General features: G+C 44.1%; 1 long non-coding RNA gene across 1 annotated transcript; it reads left to right on the forward strand.

The window, feature by feature from the left end:
- Positions 1 to 4,595: 4,595 nt before the first annotated feature.
- LOC142657356 (uncharacterized) lies at positions 4,596 to 5,227 on the forward strand. Its single transcript, XR_012849908.1, has 3 exons — positions 4,596 to 4,668; positions 4,788 to 4,869; positions 4,957 to 5,227. It is a non-coding gene; the product is annotated as an uncharacterized LOC142657356 (long non-coding RNA).
- Positions 5,228 to 15,537: the final 10,310 nt, after the last annotated feature.

The following is a 15,537-nucleotide window of genomic DNA, read 5'->3' on the forward strand; positions in this document are numbered from 1 at the left end:
CATTGGTGCAGTTTTGCACCCGGGTTATTAACCAACCATGCCCTTTTGGAAAAAATCAAAAAAATATCATGTGTCTCAGATTCCTGATAATGGAAATCTGATGAAAGAGATACCAACTATGGAGGAACCTAACATCTCACTCCAGAAGTTTTCCAACATCAAAGATATGCCAGCCGAAAAATGCAGCGATCCAAGTCACAGCAAACCTTGTGACATTGGCTCAAAGAACGCCAAGAAGAGCGCAATCAGGAGCTTGGGCAGCAGCGCTGTGATTGGCGCTAAAGAACTGGATCGCTGTTTCCCAAATAGACGGCTGAGATTATACGTTGCCACCTGGAATATGGAGGGAAAGGTGAGAAGTAATATACAATATCTATTGTGAACCATGAGTGTATCTGATCTAAGGCTATGTTCACACTGAGTATTTTGCCGAGTTTTTTGACGTGGAAACCGCGTCGCAAAACTCGACAAAAACGGCCCGAAAATGCATCCCATTGATTTCAATGGGAGGCGTTGGCGTCTTTTTCCCGCGAGCAGTAAAACTGCCTCGCGGTAAAAAGAAGCGACATGCCCTATCTTTGGGCGCTTCCGCCTCTGACCTCCCATTGACTTCAATGGGAGGCAGATAAAGCATATTTTGCGGTGTTTTATGCCCGCGGTGCTCAATGGCCGCGGGCAAAAAACGCAGCGAAAAACTCTGCGAAAATCGGCGTGCAGGGAGAGGAAAATCTGCCTAAAACTTCCAAACGGAATTTTGAGGCAGATATTCCTCCTGCAATATACTCCGTGTGAACATAGCCTAAAGTTGGATACATTTGCAGTTGGATATGAGATAGACATATTATATCCTACCCTAGGCCTAAATTTTCTAAACATTTGGGCCAATCAATGTTGCTGCACACACTGCAAACTGTCAAACTAATAATCTATGTCATTGGAATGGCAATGCCTCTGATCCTAAGACTGCAGCACTGGCCATAGTCTATAAAGACTAAAATCCAATTCGATCAGATATAATTTTTTGTAGGTGATATAGAAGATGTAAGGTTGGTTGGTGCTCTGTGTATACATTATTAATATCTTCATATTTTGAGCAGGAGTTCCCACAAAATCTAGAGGATCTGCTGTTGCCATCAGATGACACCAAAGATATTTACGTAATTGGCGTTCAGGAAGGATGTCCAAACAGGTAAGTCTTCTCAGGTTGTCTTACAACAGTCTATGTCTGCAGATGGACTACAGGTCGGCTGATTGAAATTCTCTCTTGACCTACTACTTATTGTAGGATCACTCCTAAATTTTCATATTTAACCCCAGAGGTTATAATATTGATTATTTAATAAATGAGTTCAATATTTTAATCTGGTGTCATTTATTAATATGTAAACTTGAAATTGTGTCTTCTTGTAGACGGGAATGGGAGATAAAATTACAAGAGACTCTTGGTCCACACTACGTGCTATACCATTCATCCGGGCTCGGAGTCCTGTATCTCACCATCTTTATTCGACGGGAACTGATCTGGTTCTGCTCAGGTAAGATTCACTTTCTTACATTTACATAATAAGTCCTAATTGAAGTCATTAGTTTGAACTTATTATTTAGTCATTAGAACTAGATGTCTAAGAACCCAACTCTCAAATTCTTCACTGTGGAGTATTGGAGATCTGATAGTTTACTCCACAGTTACAAAGTGTGAAATGTGTTGTAGTAATATTTCCGGTGCTTAATAGGAAACTCTCTCTGTTTCATTGTTGCATGTTATACTATTAACCACTAACCCTTCTTCTTGTGTTTCATTTCTTATACAGAGGTAGAGCACACCCATGTAACAACCAGGCTATTCCACCATGTCAAAACTAAAGGAGCCTTGGGTGTTGCCTTCACCGTCTTTGGGACATCATTCCTGTTTATTAATTCCCATATGAGATGTAAGTATGTCTGTTTTTAATATAAGACTATGTACAGTGTTATTGTGTATAAAAGTGCTGCTGTTTAATAATAATAATAATAATAAGCTGGAATATAAGAGATGACATGAAAAGATCTACATGTACTATTGATGTTTTGGTGTAAAATTAAAAGTTCTTCCTCATTTGGTCAAACTTCTTCTAATCCATCAAACTTATTCTATATAATGAGAGAATAATAGTGGTAGGATAAACGGCCTAATGTCCTCTACAGACTGCTATAGAAATACATTATCCTCTGTCATGAAAATGATTGTGTCTTAGATTTACAGTAACAGAAATATCAGTGTGTCTGGTGTACAGAGTGCGGACCCAGATCATGGAACTCCACCAGTCTCATCTTCTAAAATGTCAATAGAAATCCAATAAATATAAATACTATTTGTAAAAAATTGATTGTTGAGGGAACATTCAGACTACACAGCCCAAGAAGTAGATACGATACCTAGATAATATAAGATAAAGAAACCTATAGTCAAAGAAAACTTAAATGTGGTGGTTGTCCTAAATTCCAGGAGGTCACATTTACTGATATGTATATTTTTGTTGGCAGTTGGGGCAGTCTACAAGAGGATCCAGGACTATAAAACTATCACTGAGGGTCTCCGTCTGCCTCAAATTATTCCGGAAAGAATAAACTCCAATGCCTGTGAGTATTACTTATGTGGTTGAACCTATCGATTCCTTTATCTCTCTATTTATCTCCATTGACTCTAATGCAGTCACGTCGTCTAACTGTGTCCTGTGTGAATCTCATTCTACAGTGGACGTCACCAGCCGCTTTGATCGAGTTTTTTGGTTTGGGGACCTCAATTTTCAACTGAAAGAGGACAGAAAAAACGTGGAATCTCTTCTGAAGAACATTAAAGGAAGAGATATGTCCAGTCTCCTCAAACATGACCATCTGAATGAAGCCAAGAACAACGGTACATTTACTAGTAGACAGATCTCTATCACTCCTCAGCCTGTATTATTACCACATACACCTCGACAGATCAATACAAATCACTGTCATGATGGTTGATATGTTCTCCACATTCTTATATAGCCCTACATCTCTTGCACATGTTTTTAATACTGACATGTTTTTTTTTTCTTTTAATTTAAGGGTCCATATTTGTAGGGTTTAAGGAGCACACCATTGAATTCCTTCCTACATATAAGTTCGACATTGGCACAGACACCTACGATACATCAGAAAAGCAGGGAGTCCCATCATATACGGTAAGATATCTTATTTCCAGGTCTACAGAGCTAAAGAAAGAATACATTTCATGAATAGATTTTCATATAATAAATCCCCTCGCCCAAGGTAATGAATTGTTATTATAGATGGAGGAATAATTCTTAAGAACAAAGCATCCAGTCCATTTTACTTGTAGTGAGTTTGTCATCGTCTCCCAGTGTAATATGTCTTCGCCTAGCATGGCTCAAAGATACTTATTTCATTAAATCTGTGTGACCAAGTCAAACCTTAAATGCAAGAAAGTCTCAAAATGTATATTTCTTAAATAAAATAGGCCGAAATGTTCAGTCTATGATGCTATGAGGTTTATCAATAAATTATAATATGATTGCACTGATGATATTTGTTATTTTTATGACCCCTACAGGACAGGGTGTTGTTTAAAAGCCAATATGAGGGAGATGTGCGAGTCCTGAAATACGACTCTTGCCCTGTTTTGAAGACCTCAGACCACCGACCCGTTTTTGGTATCTTTGAAGTAAAGCTCAGACCTGGTTCAGATAAGTAAGTCATGATTTCCTCCATGTTGTTGGTATGATCCTTTCAGTAGCCGCCATTACTACATGGGCCTTATAGCCAGAGCTCACACTTTGGGGTAGGTGGCTGTATACCTGGGTGACAGTACTGGAGTAATCTAGGATGTGAAACAAAACAATTATTGTGTGGTTACCTGCTAACATTATCATATGTCTTACATCAATATATTTCTCATTCCAGCATCCCATTGGCTGGTGGACGCTTTGACCGCAAGATCTATTTGAAGGGCATTAGGAGGTTAGGACAAAAAAAGTAGCTGCGTCTGTTCATGTCCTTACAGCACATAAGGTGAGAGCATTGTACTTGTCTATTATGTTTGCTGTGAGAATGTTCTTCCATCTCTTAAGTCTTCCTCTGTATCAGTAATTTATTTTATCAAGCAACATAAAGAAATTGTAAATAAGTCATTCTATCTTCTAGTTCAATTTTCTTGTATTCAGATATTTATTTAATTTCTAAATGAAGGTTATGGGTTTTAGAAGAAAACTGTAAGCGTGTATGTAGTATAATAGATTGGTGGGAATTCATTAAGACTGACGTTTCATACACCGGTCTTAATATAAAAAAACTTGGAGTAAAATGTGCCTAATTTATTAAAAGGCCCACACCTTAATAACTAATAATCCATGTTATTATGATAAATGTGTCGGCTGCTGGTGGCTCTGCTGCTTCAGCTACTCTCTGTCCACTTTTTTAGAAAAGTGCCGTAAGCGGCAGAAAATACATGATAGATACAAGGAACATTGTTATTGATGTAAGACATTACTTGGCATCTTGCAGGACTCCTAAGGAACATTTACCATCTTAGGTGCATAAAACAATGATTCCACCTTTGTGAACATCAGAAAGTTCCTGTAACATCCTGAACAGTGCAGCTTTAGATCCAACCCATCGCTTGGATCAATCATCTTCAAGGTTTGTAGTGTAACCCCTAGGATCAAATAGGAAAATCCACCATAAAACCTCTTCTAGATTTTGTGACTGCCAAGAAACACACATTAGTAGAGCATTAATAGCAAATATTTCTCTTGCAGCATAAACATCAATTTCGCAGTATATCTGGCGAGAACTGCGCTCCCTGTGACCGGAGGAGCCGTCATCATTGCTGATAGAAAGGTAAGTTCCTCTAGATATGTCCCCTCTATATTTGGCAAGCAGCCTGAATGATGAATATTTAATAGGATTGTGTGCTTCTCCCCCCAGAAAAAGTCAGCAGATACAAACAGACCATCAACATCAATGCCAATAACAACCGAGGGCAGAACCCGCCATCTTACAAGTATTCCAATGGCGAGACTTCAAATTTTCTACATCTGTCACAGAAGAGACCTCAGTGTGGTTACCGGTGCATCAATGTTACCCAGAAGACCAGGCCCAGAACAGGAGAACATGTCATCTCTTCCTGTGTCTCTGGAATACAGATTTCCCACCACTTACTGAAACTACAGTATATACTGTGACATCTTCCATTGTTTTTGCTGGATCTTGTATAACATCATCTTTACCATTATATATTTTGATCCACATAAACCTTAAATAAATCTTTAACATCAATTCATAAGTGTGACTGGTATTTATTAGTGTGTTCAGTGCCCGGCTACAACTTACCACAGTGTATACAATTCACTTATCCGACCCTTCACAGCGCTATTTGTGTGACATCGCGTTTAATCCAGTGGTAGGTGACAGGACATTGTATCATATGTACACAATACAGAGAGTATGGAACGTGCCGCCATATGTACTGGATTAGATCCTGTGTTGGACAAAAAGTGACAGGAAATGTAAAATATTGATATATTTGATAGTTGTTTAAATTTCAGTTCCATAAAATGTAATGTTGGGCTCTCTTTACAAGTGGAGACAATCATATTAAGCAGGGAAGCCGCTAGGGTGACACAATCCCCACAGATCTCAGATTGGACAAACGGGCATGGTGAGAGCTGCCAGTTAAGATTGCCAGTTAGGGCAGAAGTTACAAAGTGACTGATCAACCAAAAATACTTTGTATTGCTAGCCTGAATGGCGTATCGCTAGCTCAGCATTTCATATGAGAACAAAGACCCTCTGCAGCACAAGTTTAAGTTGAGACTGAACCATAGCAAACACATTGTCCCATTCTCACAAGTTAAATCAGAAACCGCCAAGTATAGAGCCTATTTATTAGTGAAACCGTCAAGCTTATGTACTAAATATTATAACTGTGAAGACTGTGCCTCTGTTGGAGTAAAGTTCTGTTCAGCACCTTATACCTGTGTCGTCTGAAGTTTTTGCTGTGCAATTTCCTCTGCGGGGCAGTAACCATCCTGTTACATTTGTCCATACTAAAGTCCATTACTCCATTGAAGTCGCCAATTAGTAGCAGTGGATAATCTGCAAGGGCTTTTTATCAATAAACTCCTGTACCACACCCAAGACATAAGAATTAAAGGGTGGCGGTAAATAAATTGAGACAATGATACATTGAAGATTTTGTATTGTACAGTCCAGGAGCACAAACTTTCCTTCTTTTTCTTCCCAATATGTATGGCAGGTTACTTTGCAGTTAGGGTATGTTCACACGCAAACTCAAAAACGTCTGAAAATACGGAGCTGTTTTCAAGGGAAAACAGCTCCTGATTTTCAAACGTTTTTTAAGCCACTTGCGATTTTCGCTGCGTTTTTTACGGCCGTACTCGGAGCTGTTTTCAATAGAGTCTATGTAAATGGCTCCAAAAACGTCCCAAGAAGTGACCTGCACTTCTTTTTTGCTGCCGTTTTTAAAAAAAATGGCCCATCGGAACAGAACACCGTTTTTCCTATTGAAATAAATGGGCAGATGTTTGAAGAAGAGGACTTACTCCTAAAGCGAAGCAGGGATGAGTTAAAGCTCCGTCCAACAAACAAAAGAAGCTGGTGTGCCACCCATGCCGCATTGCGCCATTATTTGTGTAATGTTTGAAAGAGATTGTGCCTCTTTTTTGTAGAGTAGTGTTTACATCCCCTTGTGGATGTTTATACACCACTGGTCAGTAAAGAATTTGTTGTTTGCATTACTTGGGTCTACTGTATTTTATTGCTTGCGACTAACCCTGCGGTCCTTGCCGGTACTTGGCCTTACATAGGGATACATTCTATAGACACGGTGAATGCTAACACTCAATTGCTATTTAGGCTAGGACTTCACAGAGACTGATTGATTTTAATTGATCTTATTTTTAAATTCTATTACTTATTTAAGGGTTGCATGCAACTCAATGTATAGCTTTGTACTGCGGCTGTTGATTTGTAGCTAAAATCAATTAGTTGCATGCCAATGCGTTTCCATGATGGCCTTATTTTCACATTTCCAGGAAAAATAACAGAAGACCATCACAACACAGAGTTCTGAGTAAAGATGCTCCATATCAGGAGAGCTGACAGGTCCGCCTTAAAATGGGTAAATCACAGGTGACGTCTTTTCTGATTGTAGACTTTCTCTTTCCATTTTATCTCCACCCATCCAGGACCGCTATGATGACTTCTACTGACATAACATTACAGAGTTTGCTGCTGAGATATCTTTAGTTCTTCACTTCTGCAGCCATCTTCAGCTTCTAGAGCAACGTAAAGAATTCAGACCACAAAATAGACCCCTTAATTCATGCAGACCCCAGACCAGACCACCAAATAAATTTAGACACCAGCCTAAACCCCTATATAAATTCAGACCCTAGACCAGACCCCAGAACAGACCCAATTAACTGCAGACCCCAGGCAAGACTCCAAAATGTAAACCCCAAAACAGAGTAAATAAAATGAATGCAGACCCTAGACCAGACATCTAAATAATGTCAGACCTCAGACCAGACCCCTCAATTAATTGCAGACCACAGACCAGACCGCTAAATTCAGACCCCAAACCAGAGTAAAGAAAGTGGATTTAGATACCTGACCAAGACCTCTAAATAAATTCAAATCCCAGAACAGACCCTTAAATTCATGCAGATCCCAGATAAATGAGTTTGTCGATTGCAAGCAGCTTGTAATGAGGGCGAGCCGTATAACCTCCATTTCCAGCTGATAAACTGATCATGTTATTAAATTGGTTGCCTGTTTCTTTATATTAACTGTTTAGGTGCTCACTGTTAATGTATATTTGTGTATCTGTTGTGTTTCACTGTATAGAAGGTTTTGTCTTACAGGTTGGCAGGAGGACAGGCCGCAGTTCCCAGTGGCACTGTCTTATGTGCGGTGCTGTCACTGTACATAGCAATGAGAGGCTGCTGGACAGTGACAGGGGAGGTACAGGGGGTTTGGAAAGAAAGAGCCTGGTGCTGGCTGGGATCAGAGTGTAATGGCAGTGATGCGCTGCGCCACCATGAAGTCAGGTGAGACGGTGAGAGTCAATAACAAAGCAGAAAATAAGCTAAAAAAATGACCTCTTATGGTCTGTAGGCTGATAGAGAAGGCCTATCCTACGTTGGGGTAGGCCTATAAGTGTAGGCTGTCACTGAAACCGTCAGCCTAGAGTGGTTCGCTCTGAGGAGTCTACTGGGGCTGTGAGAATAGTCAGCCTGGCATGAGAACCAGTTGTCAGTAGAGCAGTACTGTGCTCAAACCCAGGAGAGGCTGTAACTAGGTCCTGATTAGGATAAAGAACATTCCATGTATTAGAGGGCCGCTTAGATAGCTGCAGTGATGAATGGTTGCCCTGCAGGCCTGAGATGTGGCCTAGTAGTACACTCCTGAATTGTACTGGACTGGGTGCAGTAGTCACTATGACGAGTGGTGTGGTAGGAGCCCTTCAGCGTCAGGACCCTAGTAAGAGTGCATAGGAGCAGATATTTAATATAGTAAAAAGTATTAAAACTTATAAAACCCACTGTGTCAGTTGTATCGGGGCAGCCCCCTTCATCAGGAATACTATGTTTCACAGCATTAAAACAATTTAAATGTCTCTATATTATATAAACAAACCTTTCTACGTTTACTCACGCAATACCGGAAGTGACGTTCCGAACTCTAAGGCCCTGTTCACACAGAGTTTTTTTGCAGGCAGAAAAATTTTGAGGCAGACTTTGACCTGCCTGCGATTTGCGCAGCATTTACCATTGCGTTTTTCGCCCGTGGCCACTGCGCGCCGCGTGCAAAAAACACTGTGAAAAACACTTTCTCTGCCTCTCATTGATTTCAATGGGAGGTTAGAGGCGGAACTGCGGGCCGCTAAAAGCTGCTGCAGAAAAGAAACGCCTCCGCCTTCCATTGAAATTAATAGAAGATAGTTTCGGCCGTTTTTTGGTGCTGATTCCAATGCGGTTTCCGTGTCAAAATCAGCGTAAAAAAACGCAGTGTGATCTGGGCCTAAATCTCTTTATACTTCCTATAATGGACATATCTCTCTATGGCAGATGTTTCGGAAGAGGTTCTTTCTCGCTCTTTTACCCTTTCTATTCCTCTAAGGCTGGGTTCACACGACCTATCTTCAGACGTAAACGAGGCGTATTATGCCTTGTTTTACGTCTGAAAATACGGCTCCAATACGTCGGCAAACATCTGCCCATTCATTTGAATGGGTTTGCCGACGTACTGTGCAGACAACCTGTAATTTACGCGTCGTCGTTTGACAGCTGTCAAAAGACGACGCGTAAAATGACAGCCTCGTCAAAAGAAGTGCAGGAGACTTCTTCGGATGTTTTTGGAGCCGTTTTCTCATAGACTCTATATAAACAGCTCCAAAAACGGCCGAAAAAATGCCGCGAAAACGCCGCGAAAACGGCGCGGAAAACGCAGCGAAAAACGTGAGTTGCTCAAAAAACGTCTGAAAATCAGGTGCTGTTTTCCCTTGAAAACAGCTCCGTATTTTCAGACGTTTTTGGCTCAGCGTGTGAACATACCCTAAGGGTATGTGCACACACACTAATTACGTCCGTAATTGACGGACGTAATTCGGCCGCAAGTACCGGACCGAACACAGTGCAGGGAGCCGGGCTCCTAGCATCATACTTATGTACGATGCTAGGAGTCCCTGCCTCGCTGCAGGACAACTGTCCCGTACTGTAATCATGTTTTCAGTACGGGACAGTCGTCCTGCAGAGAGGCAGGGACTCCTAGCATCGTACATAACTATGATTCTAGGAGCCCGGCCCCCTGCAGTGTGTTCGGTCCGGGTCTTCCGGCCGAAATACGTCCGTCAATTACGGACGTAATTAGTGTGTGTGCACATACGCTTATACTTCATCCCAATTACATTATTTAATACAGGGAATTTCTTTTATTTCTTTTTCCATGCAAAAATACATATATTAATAAAATAGGATAAAAACAACCAATATGAATCTATGGGGAATAGTAAAGACTCATTTACTTTACTCGTACTCAAACTCTAATATTATTCCCAAACCCTATTCCTTTCTTTAGTATTTCTAATTTTTTGGATAGGATGGTGCGACTATATCATTTATTATCCTTGGTCTTTTTACGATCATTTGTGGGGCCCTTCTTACTTCATCTTTCAAAAACAGATCACTTAATAGTATTTCCCAATTTCTCTTTAGGATTCTTTTAATTTCTTCAATATTACCATTATATTTAGCAAAATAATGTCAGTCCAAATGTATCTTTCTCTTTTTTCCATCTTGCTTTTTTACAAGGTATAACTTTTCCCTATTCCTTGTTATCTAGGCAGTCTTTCTGTTTCGTTTTTGACACCTTTTTCTTTACTCCCTCTATAATATTTTTTTTGCTATTTTACGCAAGCATACATCATAAGCACAAGAAAATAGATAAACGCACAAAAAACAAACCCAATCCCGAAAGACACAACCCAATTCAGGGCGGGAGGGTGGGAGCTAACTTTTTTACCTGTTATTCCTCCCGCTGCTTCCGGCTCAATGCCGAAAACAGCGGGAGGAACAGATACCGAACCCCAACTCTTCCCCTCTCCATCTCCTCCCTCTCCCTGCCTCCACTAACCCTTTCCCCCCTGATTGGCTAACCTTCCCTCCTATGGAAGTCCCTCCAAACCACCACCGCCCTCTCAATTCCTTCTGCTAAGGACAGGCTCCACAAATCAATTCCCACCTCGGTCAAATGTACTCCATCACTCCGCCAATATCTTTCAACTCCTGACTCCAAATCCCTGTGTCGAACACAAATACCCAGACACATCGCCGACCCCGGGAGGGAAAACAACACTATCCGCTTACCCCGTCCTACTTGATCAGTCTTGGACCGACACAAAAACAACTTGAGTCTATCCCCATATAGACCCACATCCGCCTGTCGCAATCCCCTAGCCCTCACCGCACTAGGAGAAACCAACTCACCAATTCTGAGTGCTCCAAAAAATGCTAGAGAAAAAGCCAAACGAAACAACTCTACCTCAGAAGGGTAAAAGACACGGGTCGCCTCTGATCTGCTTCAGCCCTGCTGCGACGCAAACCCTTCACAGCTTGCCTTACCAAAAAATTCTTGGACACATCCTGAAAACCCCGTAACTTAAATCCAAACGCCAACCCAGCAATGAAACGATTCACCTTAGCCAGAGAAAACTCCGCCTCCCAAGCATCCCCCAACCAGTATAACAATGCCACCAACCTGTCTTGATCCGTGCTGACGTTACCCAACACATTTACCCATTCCTCCAACTGCTGCCAACAAGCCGAATAAGTACTCCAAGTCGCACTAGCCAACGACCGTTCGATCAACCGTTCCACGGGATCGAAACCAGATCCCATAGATGTTCCGGGCAAGCCAAACCGAACAGCTCAGCTCCCGATGCCAATTGACGAAATTGATCCCACTGCGAGCGAGAAAGAGCATCAGCGATACAATTGTAAACCCCCGGTACATGCACCGCAACCACCCACGTGTTTTAGGACAAGCACACCAAGACTAAGTGACGCAACAACTGAACCACAGGTGGAGAAGATGGCGATATGTTATTAATCGCTAACACCACTCCCATGTTATCGCAGTGGAAACAAACCTTTTTATTCCTTAGAATGTGCCCCCAAATGGTCACCACAACCATGATGGGGAACAGCTCGAGCAGGGCCAGATTCCGTGATCACCCAGCTGTGTGGCCAGTCCCCCGCACACCATTGACCTCCTGCATACGCACCAAAACCACCGGACACCGCCACGTCAGTAAACAGCTCCAACTCGCTCATATCCTGTACCGGCGACATCCACAACGATCTACGATAATATTGCCCGAGAAACGCGTCCCAGACGTGCAGATCCGCCCTGTGTTCCACCACAATCCTCACGAAATGAGGGGATGCCCAGATACCCGCCGTCGCTGCCGCCAATCGCCTACTAAAATCTCTACCCATTGGCATAATCCGACAGGCAAAGTTCAACTTCCCCAGCAAAGACTGGAGATCGCGCAAAGTGATCTTCTTCAATCGGCAGGCACGCCTCACCTCTTGACGCAATGACAGTAATTTATCCTCAGGAAGCCTGCACTCGAATTGCACTCGAATTGCATTGCAACCGAATCAATTTCGATCCCTAAAAAACAGATGGTAGGGACAGGGCCCTCAGTTTTACCAGGCGCCAGAGGAATTCCAAAATCCGTCGCAACCTTCTGCAAGGAATACAATAAATAACCGCAAATAGGGGAACCGCTAGGGCCGACGCACAAAAAATCGTCAAGATAATGTATTAACGAATCCACCCCAGCTACGCCCTTCGTCACCCATTCCACAAAGCTACTAAATGCCTCGAAGTATGCGCAAGAAAGGGAGCACCCCATTTGAAGACACCTATCGACATAAAACCCCCCCGTTCCAGAAGCAACCCAAAAAAACCACCTCAATGTTAGTTTTTGCCAACAACGCCCAAGGCCCCGCCTCACGCACTAACACCTCCGCTTTGTCAAATGACGTGTAAACAACCGAGCATAAATCGTGATCTATCCCATCATTTACCGACGACCCCCTGGGAAAAGAGAAATGCTGAATCAAACGGAATTTTTGGGGCTCCCGCTACGGCACAATTCCCAAGGGGGATACCACTAGATTCTCTATCGGCGGCTCGACAAAAGGCCCGGCCATGCGACCCAACGAAACTTCCTTCAAAAGTTTTTTCGAAACGACCGCCGAGTGCAAATAAGCCGACTTAAGATTTCGCCGTGTAAGCGGAATCTCATACGGAGGAGGGGGAATAACAAAACGAAACAAAACCCCCTCATAAATTAACTTGGCTGCAACCCTATTCGGATATTCATTTAGATACGGGGCCATCCTTTCCACCCTCACCGGCGACAGCCCCTTGACCAACGGAGGAGGACTGAGTGCCTGACCGCTTCCCTTTTCGCATACATTTTGCAGCCCCATGCGAGGAGCCGTTGCACAGACATGCTTAAATTTACAAGTGGCCCCGAACTTACACTGGCCATCATTGAATTGCCAGCAGAACCCGAGTATTGACCCAGAGCCCTGTCCGGACTGACTAGACTGACCTCCTTGGCCAATGCTTCCGGGAAAGGACTGCTTAACCGGGGCCGTCACCCGCAACCAAAGCGCAATATTCTTCTGATCCCACCGAATCGCCGGCCGGACCGCCTTCCGCTGGCGAAACTGCTCATCATACCGCAACCACACCTGACCCCCGTACGCCCGATGAGCCTCCCCGATGGCATCGAAATAACAAAACAACGCTGAGCAATTTTCAGGCGCCTTTTCCCCAATCACACTCGCCAAAATAGCAAAAGCTTGCGACCAATTCACGAACGTCTGCGGGATAAGCCTATACCGCCGACGCTCCTCTTCCTCCTTCTTACTCTCATCCCGCTTGCCCTTATCCAAGTTGAACTTCGCAAGCGGCAGAAGAGAAAACATTTTCACGTACTCGTCCTTCCAAATCCATTCCCTAACCTCCTGCTTAAGGTGGGCCCCTAAAGGACCCTCAAAACAGACATAAAGCTCGCCCCGAGCACGATCATCAAGCCAAATTCTATCCTCGTCCTTCTGCGCCTTGGTTTGAAAAGACACTGCCACTGCTTCCTTGGATGCCCCCGAAACTTCCCCAACCAGGGACCGCGGCTGTACATCATGAGGACCTTCCCAGACCACCACCGGAACTGCAGGCGCCGCAGCCCTATCTAAGCGCCCGACTAACTTGCAAGAAATACCCACTAAATCCGATAAGCCATCGCGCCCGGCAACGCCACTACCGACAGCCGATACTTCCGCGCTCGCTGCCCCACCCCCAACACCCGACATAAAAATTGCTGGATATGGCAAAGTAGGAGTTACGCACCCACCAGGCTGCCCAGGCGCTGTGTTCCCGCCAGCCGGAAAATTCTGACCGCGCTGCGACTCGTCCAGCTCTCCATCTTCCAGATCCTCTCTCGCTGACGACTGGCACTCGCACCAACATCTCCGACACGGGGACCCCGGCATGCTGACAGAGGGGCCGGCGACCTGCCGCCTGACCGCAAGGACCCAGACTTCCGACCGGACCTGTTGCCTCGTCGTATTCGCTGTTGTTGGCATCCTCACTGAAGCCTGCCCCCTGGCCGGCACATCACCATGCGGGGCGGCCGTGGACTGCACCCTGGACACTGCATCTGAAGGCAGTGGCGTAACAGGGAGCCCGGCCTGTGACTCCCTGTGAACCGCCGAGCCCTGTCACGGCTGGGGATTCCTGCCAGGACGCAGGCCCTGGGAGGAGGCGGCCGTGCCAGCAGCCGGCCTACAGTGTCCTTAGAAGGGCTCACCCTGTACGTCGAGCCCGCTGGACCACATCCGGACTCAACCGTTCAGGTGGGAGGGACCGCCGTGAGCGGCGGGGTGACCGAGCCTGAGCAACCGCCGCTCCCGACGATGCCCTCTGCTTTATTTCAGCAGGGGCAGCAATTACCAACTCTCCCCCCCACCACCATGTCACCAGCGCCAGAGAGAGGGGAGGGGAGCGCATCCGGGCTAGCAGCCGACGCAGAGCGCCGGGCTCGGCGCGAAGACGGGCCCGCGTGAGGTATCCTGGCCAGCGCTGCCACCGTCTCCTCCAACCACCCCGGACCGTGAAACTCAGCTGCCGTGCGCAGCTGATCAAGCATGCTGACTGGAGACGCCATACTCGCAGGTAAGCAGGGCAGTGGGAGCTAACTTTTTTACCTGTTATTTCTCCCGCTGCTTCCGGCTCAAAGCCGAAAATAGCGGGAGGAACAGATACCGAACCCCAACTCCTCCCCTCTCCATCTCCTCCCTCTCCCTGCCTCCACTAACCCTTTGCCCCTTGATTGGCTAACCTTCCCTCCTATGGCAGTCATGGAGGCTTTCCCTTAAGCCCTCCGTGCTGCCGTCCAGCCTCGTCTTTACTTTGTGACTTTTGCCTTATCAAACCGAGTTGTGATTCATTGTTTGCTCCATATAAATAACTATATATTTGATGTTGTGTATTTTCTGACCACCACTGCAATCCTTTGTTTTAGATGATTTTAACAGTTTTTATGAGATTATATTATTTTGTCTGTATTTATTGCACTAATAAAGATATTTTGTTATTGACCATGTGTCGTTTTGCTATATGGTTTTGTGGTATAAATTTGTAGCTATTTGACAGGTATAATATGCTGCAATACATAAGTATTGTAGGATATTATAACAGCGATCGGACAGTTGGACCTTCAAGTCCCTAGTGAGACGAAAAAAAAATGTTAAAAAAAAGTTTAAAAAAATGTTATACAAAAATAAAAAAGTAAGAATTTAAAGTAATAAATTTAAAACTCACCCTTTTTCCATTATCAAGAACTTAATTATTAGAAAAAATAATAAACTATAAAGAATTGGTATTGCCGCATCCGTAATGGCCTGA

Source organism: Rhinoderma darwinii, chromosome 7 (genome assembly GCF_050947455.1).
Source record: "Rhinoderma darwinii isolate aRhiDar2 chromosome 7, aRhiDar2.hap1, whole genome shotgun sequence".
NCBI classification, from domain to species: domain Eukaryota; kingdom Metazoa; phylum Chordata; class Amphibia; order Anura; family Rhinodermatidae; genus Rhinoderma; species Rhinoderma darwinii.